Consider the following 9859-nt stretch of genomic DNA (forward strand, 5'->3'; position numbering starts at 1 on the left):
CTAACATGCTGATGTGGCAGAGAATTAAAGAAGATAGAGAGGGTTAGAGTAGCATAGGTATGTATCGTATCATAATAAATGTTATACTACTTTATGTCATGCATTATAATAAATAAGATCATATATGATACTATTCTATGATACTATGCACTATAAAAAAATATGAGACCAACCCAAGGGCTAACCCTCGTTGACATTTCTTTTATAGAAGAAACTCCGTGAGCACCGCACGTCCGAGCTAAGACTTGAACTCGAGTGGGCTGGCACCTGGCAGCAATCTTAGCTGCCCAGCTAACGGATCGACGTCTACTATGAAGGTACTATCATGCACTAATATCATATGTATGATACTATTATATGGTACTCTCCATTATGAGTAGTCTAAGTTTTGTTTGGTTGTTCCCTAATCAATGTCAATCCACATATATGTCTGAATCAAATCCATGGATTTGTTTAAGAGAAGTGCTGCCGTGTGTCTGACTACTTGCCGAACTGCTTTCATTTCAGCTGCTTTTGTTAATCCCTAAAAATTTATACTTTCGTTACTATACGTAGACAGCGGAGATTCTGAACAAACAGCAGGAGGGACATCAATATCCTCTTAGGTGGGAAGGCAGAAGAAGCACTCAATCGACACACATGGAAAACGGGTTGAGTTCAACCCATGGTCCGTTTTGTAACTACTACTCCCTTGGTTCACAAATAGATGATATTCTACTCCCTCCGGTCTATATTAATTGTGGCTGAAATGAATGTGTCTAGATGAGTAAATTTGTTTTTCTAAATCAGGCGTATATAGATACATTCTAATGTGTTTGTTCATTCATTTAATCCGTATATAATCTATGTTGAAATATCCAAAAGCATATTATACTGAACGGAGGAAGTACGTTTGGATGAGTAGATGTGACTTGTGAAGCAAAGTAAACTAGCGCGCTGGTTGCCGGGTTTCGATGGTCTCTTCCTACGCCGGATTTGAACACCCCTAGCAGTATGTAGCAGTTAAATACATGTCTAAATCAATCAAACAAACTGCAGTAACAATGTTGTTTTAGGATGCATCGAAGCGAAGAGGCAGATACAACAAACGCCATCGCTTGTATCACTCGCTTCTGTTTTTGTTCTTCTTGTGTCTTTCCAAGGGCACGTCTAGGTTCAATGAACCAGGCAGAATTCCGAGGCACTCACCACTCACACTCAGGTAGCACTAGTAGGCCCGACAATGCTACATCTACATAATCTTTTTTACATGCTCATTCGTTCTCAAATATAAGTCTTTATAAAAATTTCAACAAGTGACTACATACATAGCAAAATAAGTAAATCTACATTAAAATATGTCTACATATATCCGTATGTTATAGTCCATTTGAAATATCTATAAAGACTTGGTCACCGCCCGCTCCCGTGCGGCTCCACATGCCGCACCGGGGCGCCCCAGACCCGGCCACCTAAGGCACGCCCTCCTCCTCCTCTCCCCTCGCCGCCGCCGGAGGGCGTCGCCGGGGCAAAGCCCGGGCGGCGTCGGCGGCGGTGGGGCCATTTCACGGTGCAGTGGGGGCGGATCTGCCGCTCTTGGCGTCAGGCGGCGCTGGTGGTCCAGGGGCTATGCGCGCCAGCGAGTTCAGGGCTGGCGACTACGACGTGGCGGCCTTGGTGCGGTGCTGCGTGCGCCCGCCGGTGCATGGCCATGGAGCCAGCGGGTGGTTCCTCCCGTCAGCGGCGCCGGCGGCCGGAGGTCCTCTTCTCCGGCAGGGCGGCGGATCCGGGGCCCTCTCGCCCGGATCTGGTGCGGTGGTGGGCGAGCGGCCGTGGGGGCCCCGCGCGGGAGGCTGGTGCACGGCGGAGGGGCGGCTGGAGTACCCCGTCGTCCTCTCCGCCAACCTCCAGCGGGACGGCGGTCGTGTGGCTGTGTGGCGGGGGGATCTGGAGCTAGAACTTGTGTGGTAGCTTCAGGTGGATCTGGTGGTGGCAGCTCATGGTGGCATCTTCGTGCGGCTGGATCCGGAGCTTCGGGGTGGCAGCCCGTGCTCCTCGCCTGGTGATTTTGGTCTGGTGGTGTGCGTCGCGCCGACTGCGGCTCTTGGTGGTGATGCTGCAACAGCAAGGTTCGACCCCCCCGCCTTCAGTCTGCACTGCGGGCGCTTCGGTTCTGGCCTCCGGCAACCGTGCGGTGGCGCGCGCGGGGCGCTTCGGCGTGCCTGATGTATGGTTGCAGCCCGGAACCATGGTGGTTCTTGGCCTTGGGCAGCACACCTCTGCTCCTTGCTGGCATGGTGCTTGGTGGGGCACGGTGGCTCGCGTTGCGTCCGTTGGCTCTGCGTCCGGCCGGCCATTGATGGATCTGGCGTCTAGTGTTGAGTTTGGCCGTCGGTCGTCTCCGCGAGGTGCGGCTGGCTGAGGCGGTTCGTCGTGCTTCTTCATCGTTGGAGGGCTCGACGGCGGTGGTGGTCGGCTGCCGTATTGCTGTAGGATGTGCTCAAACTCCGGGTGAGAACCCTGCCTCGGTTATGCTGATGCCGGCGGCAACGGCGTCTACAGATGTCGTTTTCCTTGTAGGAGGTGTCGTCGTGGAGCTACAACACCTACAGTTCTTTGTTTGTGGTCTCCGGGTAAAAACTCAAGATCGGGCTTGCCGGATCGGATGACGGTGTTGTGTGCTCGACAACACTATCTCCTTGGAGGCGTCATCTTGGAGACCCAAACAACGGCGTCTGTTGCTGTGTCTGGTTGTGGGTGGTGCGTTTGGTGGTGGTGGTGCGGCCTGCTCAGGACTGAGGGTAGTGTTTTCTTCTTTAGGTGTTTCTCTTCGGCTGTCCTACGTGAGGTCTCCGGCCTGCTTCTATGCATGCTCATGACCCTGTTCTGTTGAGGCGAGCCTTGGGCTCTTGGTCTCGTCTTGGTTCACCTTTGCTCAATGACGAAGCAATGACGCCTCCCCGCCTTGCTAATCGTCTTGAACTTCCGTGGCGGAGCGCTCAGTCAAGGTTCGTGCTAAGCTTGGGCACAAGGTTCGTGTTAAGTTTTGGCACTCGTTGATTATGGATACTCCTCTGTTGTGATGTGGGGTTTGATACGCACGCCGGTGCGGTGCGTTAGGCTGTTTGTAGAGTCTTGTTATTGTGATCCCTCGACGCACCCCTCACCTACCTGGTCCTGTTACTATGCTAGTTAGGTCTTGCCTTATGTTGGGCGTCTTGTTCCTCTCTTTTCTTTGTAACACTTGTTACTTGTCTGGTTTTCGGCTTGGTTTTCCTCATAAACGGGGTCAATTTGTTAAGGTTTTCAATCCGGTTTTCCTTATAAACTGGATCACTCTCCTGTCATTATGGCCACTTTGAGTAATACTAGTAGAATGCCCGTGCGTTGCAACGGGCTGCATTGGGGACTTTCTTTTTACAATTAAATCGCTCTCTTTTTTTTCCTTGCTATCTTCTCCCAACTGTAAAATCTCTGCAGCAAACATCATTGATAGTAGAAAAAGAGGCTGTCATGTCAAATTATGTGCATCTCCAAGGTGTTGCACTACAACAAAAAAGAGATCAATGCACCCATTTATCATACTTGCACCACCAGCGGCAGAGATTGACCGCGGACATTCAAGCCTGAGGGAGAGAAGAAAAAAATTGTAGGTCGAGCTGCAGGCCTGCAGCGTGGTGTTTGTAGGCGCCATCCATCCATAGTCCACCCATATGGACAGCGTGGTGTTTCTATTATTCATCAGCGTGTTGTCACTTAAAATCCGTTGAAGCTAATAACTGAGTCATATCATAGCCCACCCAAATACCGAATTGCAGTTGTAGAAAAAAAACTTGGATTTGCTAAAATTCAAGTGCTAGTTCAATTGACATAGACTGTCCTTTGATATATCTAGCTGATGAATTGTCTTTTTCTCCTCAGAGCAAATCGATTGTACATGTTTCACGCATCTACAAAGTGTTACTCCCTCCCTTCGTAAATATAAGTCTTTTTAGAGATTCCAGTATGAACTACATACGGAGCAAATGATTGAATGTTACATCTGTATGTAGTCCATATTGAAATCTCTAAAAGGACTTATATTTAGGAACAGATGAAGTACTTTATATGGTTTTTCTGTACCTTTTATTGTTGAAGTAATATAAAAAAATTAGAAAGGAGGCATACACTTTACGGGCAAGCACTCTGGATTAGCCAATCCAGTTTATTTGATGGAGGAACTCTGAGATTAGCCCATTCAGTTTACGTGAACCTGCAACACACTCACAACAAATAGCATAAAAAGGAACCGTACCTGCCCTCATATGAGGTAAAAAAATAATGAGATGCACATCTATACCTGAACCGCTGCAGGAGCTCCTCCTTGTCCGCAGACTGTATGACACGAATCACGTCTTCATGGCGAAGCAGATGTGTTGGTCCCCAAGCGCAGGGGCGTCAGCAGTGCGTGCAACATCCACGTCAGGACGGCCTCCTCCGTGGCAGCCTCAACCGCGGACTCAAAGTGAGAGCTAGCAATGGCGTCGACGATCTCTCGCAGGTGGATCCGAGGAATGAGGGGTTGTTGAGCGCCATGACGTCCTGGATTGGAGCGAGGGAGGCCGACGTGACAGCGCCACCGGCCTTCTCAAAGATCACCACATGGAGAAGGGTCGCAGCGGCAACGACAGTTCGCGGGTCGCAGAGGCTACGACGCACGTAGTCTTCGGCACATATAGACGCAGGGACCCTTACTTACATGCCGATCATGCCTCACTGGCCAACATAGGTGCATCGCCACTGGCCTCACCCCTGGTCCCCCTCTTTCTCTCTTCCATGAGGATGTGATGGAATGGACAGAAGGCAAGGCTTCATCTATATCCAGATTGGGTGGGGATCGGATTTGGAAAGGGAAAAAAAAATCAGAATCGAAAAGGGATTGGGAACGATTGAGAGAAGGAGATCGGGATGGGGTGGACACGATCGAGAGGGGAGAAAAAAACCAATCGAACCTGGGGTTCGCTGGAAAGAAAATCGGGAGGAAGATGCTCCTTCGCTGGAGAAAATCGGTGGGGCTCCTTCGTCGGAAAAATATCGGTGGACGGTGGGCCATCGTTGCTTCGGTGGGGATGTACAACGACGTACGGACTGCCGTTTAGGAGTAGAGATTACCACCCGAACGTCCCTCTACCCTTCCATTTGAATTTATTCTGTTACCAAATCTCTTTGCATGTTTGAGATTGATTGCCCATCGTGATCTGATTTATTCCCGTGTGAATTTTATTGCATTACCAAAGAACGCCCCTACAATTCCATTTGAATTTATTCCGTTAGGGATGTACAATGACGTACGGACTGCCGTTTAGGAGTAGAGATTACCACCCGAACGTCCCTCTACCCTTCCATTTGAATTTATTCTGTTACCAAATCTCTTGGCATGTTTGAGATTGATTGCCCATCGTGATCTGATTTATTCCCGTGTGAATTTTATTGCATTACCAAAGAACGCCCCTACAATTCCATTTGAATTTATTCTGTTACCAAATCTCTTGGCATGTTTGAGATTGATTTCCCATCGTGATCTGATTTATTCCCGTGTGAATTTTATTGCATTACCAAAGAACGCCCCTACAATTCCATTTGAATTTATTCCGTTACCAAATCTTTTGGCAGGTTTGAGATTGATTACCGACCATGTCTGATTTATTCCCACGTGAATTTATTGCATTACCAAAAATTGATAACCCGTTTAAACCAATGGGAGGAGGTGGTGGGCGGTGAGGCCAAAATAAACCGATGAGACGTAAATCATGGGGAAAATCCGGTTTAAATGGGTTGGTGGGATAAAAAAACGGCGGGGAACAATTAACCGGAGTGAGGCGAGACTACCAACTCAGATATTAGGAGTAGAGATACCAAATCTCTTGGCATGTTTGAGATTGATTGCCCATCGTGATCTGATTTATTCCGGTGTGAATTTTATTGCATTACCAAAGAACGCCCCTACAATTCCATTTGAATTTATTCTGTTACCAAATCTCTTGGCATGTTTGAGATTGATTGCCCATCGTGATCTGATTTATTCCCGTGTGAATTTTTATTGCATTACCAAAGAACGCCCCTACAATTCCATTTGAATTTATTCCGTTACCAAATCTTTTGGCAGGTTTGAGATTGATTACCGACCATGTCTGATTTATTCCCACGTGAATTTATTGCATTACCAAAAGTTGATAACCCGTTTAAACCAATGGGAGGAGGTGGTGGGCGGTGAGGCCAAAATAAACCGATGAGACGTAAATCATGGGAAAAATCCGGTTTAAATTGGTTGGTGGGATAAAAAAACGGCGGGGAACAATTAACCGAAGTGAGGCGAGACTACCAACTCAGACATTAGGAGTAGAGATATTCAGGTGGAGGAACTCCTCCCCCGGTGATTCTCAAAAAAAAGGGAGGAGGATGTAATGGGCCAGATTGCAATTTGTGATTGGAGTCAGGGGAGGTGGGGCCCACCCCACTTAAAATCAGAGGGATAGAATTATTGTGGGAAGGTTACGCAAGAATTTACGTTAGCCTTCGTAGGTGTATCATTATCGCTAGTAGGCCCCTCAAAAAAAGAGGTAGCACTAGTAGGTACAGTAAAGAAAGTTACGTTGGCTAAAACTAGACCGCGACGTCTCGTACCGTTCATGCCTGTGAGCCCAACAACGCTGATCGCAAAAGGGAAACTGTCTAGATTCATGGAAACGGCAAGCTGCTAACCGTAGCACCTTCTCTCCCTGGTGATGCGAAATAATAATAACTCAATCCCTGCAAACCAGCATCCATTTCATGGCCAATTAGCTGCCGGTAACTGCGGTCTTGTATTTTGGCAATAGAGTCGCAGATTGATTGATAGTATTTCATTCCCAAGAGAGTACTAGCTTTTGCAGGTTATAAACCCCTCCCTCCACACCACACCCCGTCTCTCTCGTGAACCCTTCCTCCTCTCCTACACTCGACTCAAGGGAAGTGAATCACATCGGGTGATCGCAACATATTGGATTATTCGTTCCATTCAGGTGGGCAGTAGTGATGCTGGGGGCTAGGAGATCCTTCTCTAGGCTCGCTGCGGCGGTTAGGACGCCGGTGGACGTGCCGAGAATGCCGGCGTTCGACCACGTGCCGCTGCCCTACGACGGGCCGAGCGCCGTCGAGATCGCCAGGAAGCGCGCCGAGTTCCTCAGCCCCTCCCTGTTCCATTTCTACTCCAAGCCCGTCAGTGTTCTTTCTCGATCCATCTCTCTGTTGGAAGGAACCATCTATCTGACAAAGTACGTAGATTAAAATTCTGTTGCAACTCTTGTCAACAATTAATGGCCCTTTGCAGCTCAACATTGTGGAGGGGAAGAAACAGTACCTCTACGACGAGCACGGGCGGCGCTACCTGGACGCGTTCGCCGGCATCGCCACCGTGTGCTGCGGCCACACCCACCCCGACATCATCGACGCCATCACCGCGCAGGCCAACCGCCTGCAGCACTCCACCGTGCTCTACCTCAACCACGCCATCGCAGACTTCGCCAGGCGCTGGCCGCCAAGATGCCCGGCGATCTCAAGGCACGCACGCACGCACGCACACAATAAATTGAACAAACTGCTGCACACGCATCACTATTATTTTTGTGTTATTATTATTTTTCGCTTAATAGAAGTACAAAGTAACGTAACGTTGTGGGGTGCATGATGGATGATAGGTCGTCTTCTTCACCAACTCCGGCACGGAGGCCAACGAGCTCGCCATCATGATGGCGAGGCTGTACACCGGCTCCCACGATATCATATCTCTCCGGAACTCCTACCACGGCAACGCCTCCGGCACCATGGGTGCCACCGCACAGAAGAACTGGAAGTTCAATGTTGTTCAGGTACGTACGTAACGTAGTAGTATGATCAAAAGAACATGAATGCAGCAGTGATCCTTGGTGCCCGGAAGACTGAACCTTTTCTTTGATCCCTTGATATGCGTTGCTCAAGAGTGGCGTGCACCATGCTGTTAACCCGGACCCCTACAGAGGCGCCTTCGGCCCGGACGGCGAGAAGTACGCGCGAGACGTCAAGGAGATCATCGAGTTCGGCACCACGGGCCACGTCGCCGGCTTCATTTCCGAAGCTATCCAGGTACGTACGACGTACACGGACTCGTCACTGTCAGTCACTAAAACAGAGCAGAGTGAGCAGAATTAAGGTTTTCCCTTTGGCTTGAAGGGAGTTGGTGGGATCGTGGAGGTGGCGCCTGGCTACCTGCCCCTGGCGTACGACGCCGTGAGGAAAGCCGGCGGCCTCTGCATCGCCGACGAGGTCCAGGTGGGCTTCGCGCGCGTCGGCAGCCACTTCTGGGGGTTCGAGACCCATGGCGTGATCCCTGACATAGTCACCATGGCAAAGGTGCACCAAACAACTAGACGGGCACACGTGGCTTTTTCAGTTGCTGACTACCTTTTACAATTGGCACGCAGGGCATCGGCAACGGCATCCCTCTGGGCGCCGTGGTGACTACGCCGGAGATCGCGCAGGTCCTGACTAGGCGGTCCTACTTCAACACGTTCGGCGGCAACCCGTTGTGCACGGCCGGTGGGCTCGCCGTCCTCAAGGTGCTCGACAGGGAGAGACTCCAGGAGAACGCCTTCATCGTCGGCGCCTACCTCAAAGACCGCCTCCGCGGCCTCCAGGAGAAGCACCAAAGTTTGTGCATGCATCTTACTAATGCATCGTTCGAGATATTCAAATCGGTGGATTGGCTTTAACTTTTTTTGCTCTTGCAGTCATCGGGGACGTGAGGGGAGCAGGCTTCATGCTTGGCGTGGAGCTTGTGACCGACCGGCAGCTCAAGACCCCGGCCAAAGACGAGATTTGCCAGGCCATGGAGCACATGAAAGGTACTAGTGCGTAACTACTTGGTTTGGATTGGTCCTCCTTTGTGTCTAACACTGAGCACTGACTTTGGTTTGGGGTGCAGACATGGGCGTTTTGGTCGGAAAGGGGGGCTTTTACGGCAACGTGTTCAGAATCACTCCCCCGCTGTGCTTCACCAAGGAAGATGCTGGTAAGTTGTTTCATCCACTTCGATTTCTGTGCTGTGTAACCCACTACTATTTGGGTACAAGTTGCACATAAAATTGACTAGATCCTTGTTTTTGGTGGTGATGAATGCAGATTTCTTCGTCGATGTGATGGACATAGCGCTGTCAAAGCTCTGAGGTTCCCAACCAGCACTTGCGATGGGCTCCCTGCCATGTCGAAGCAACTCAACTTTCCACCTGAGTTTAACGGAAGTAGCCGCAGTTTACTTCTGTGTTTACCTTACGTCGTGTAGTGAAGCAGACGAAATTTGGCCTGATGCAACTTGTATAAGACCTTTACTTTGTTGAAATATATTACCCGCCTCTCTCCATCAGTTCAGACTTTTGAATGAGTTGGTCGATGCATTAATTCAATATGGTATCCGAGCCAAGAGGTTTTGAGTTCAAAACCCTGCATTTAAAACCCTGTCAACGCAGTATTAAATAAAAAGATTCTGTGACCTATACAGATCTCACGTTTAAGGATTATAAAATAGCCTAAACGTGAGAGAGAGTGTTGAAATATATTACCCGCCTCCCTCGATCAGTTCGGACTTTTGGGTCAGTTGGTCGGTGCATTAATTCAATATACTTGCCTCTCAAACTCCAGAGATCCCGAACCGATCCACATCAGCGCATACTGAATTCGGCCATCCGCTTTTGTGCTTGCATTTCTGCGTAACTAGGGGTGCAAGTCCAATACAGCCTACTTTCATAATTTAATCAAAAAAGTTGATACATGAAAAATCTTACCTTGATTTTCATCTCCTTTATTTGTATGGATTGTATTGGACAGTCAT

The 9859-nt window shown here is 49.3% G+C and overlaps 1 pseudogene; it reads left to right on the forward strand.

Annotated features, from left to right (window-relative positions):
• The first annotated feature begins 6853 nt into the window (after positions 1 to 6853).
• LOC119285630 lies at positions 6854 to 9426 on the forward strand (annotated as a pseudogene).
• Positions 9427 to 9859: the final 433 nt, after the last annotated feature.

This window comes from Triticum dicoccoides, chromosome 4A (assembly GCF_002162155.2).
Source record: "Triticum dicoccoides isolate Atlit2015 ecotype Zavitan chromosome 4A, WEW_v2.0, whole genome shotgun sequence".
Taxonomy (NCBI): Eukaryota; Viridiplantae; Streptophyta; class Magnoliopsida; order Poales; family Poaceae; genus Triticum; species Triticum dicoccoides.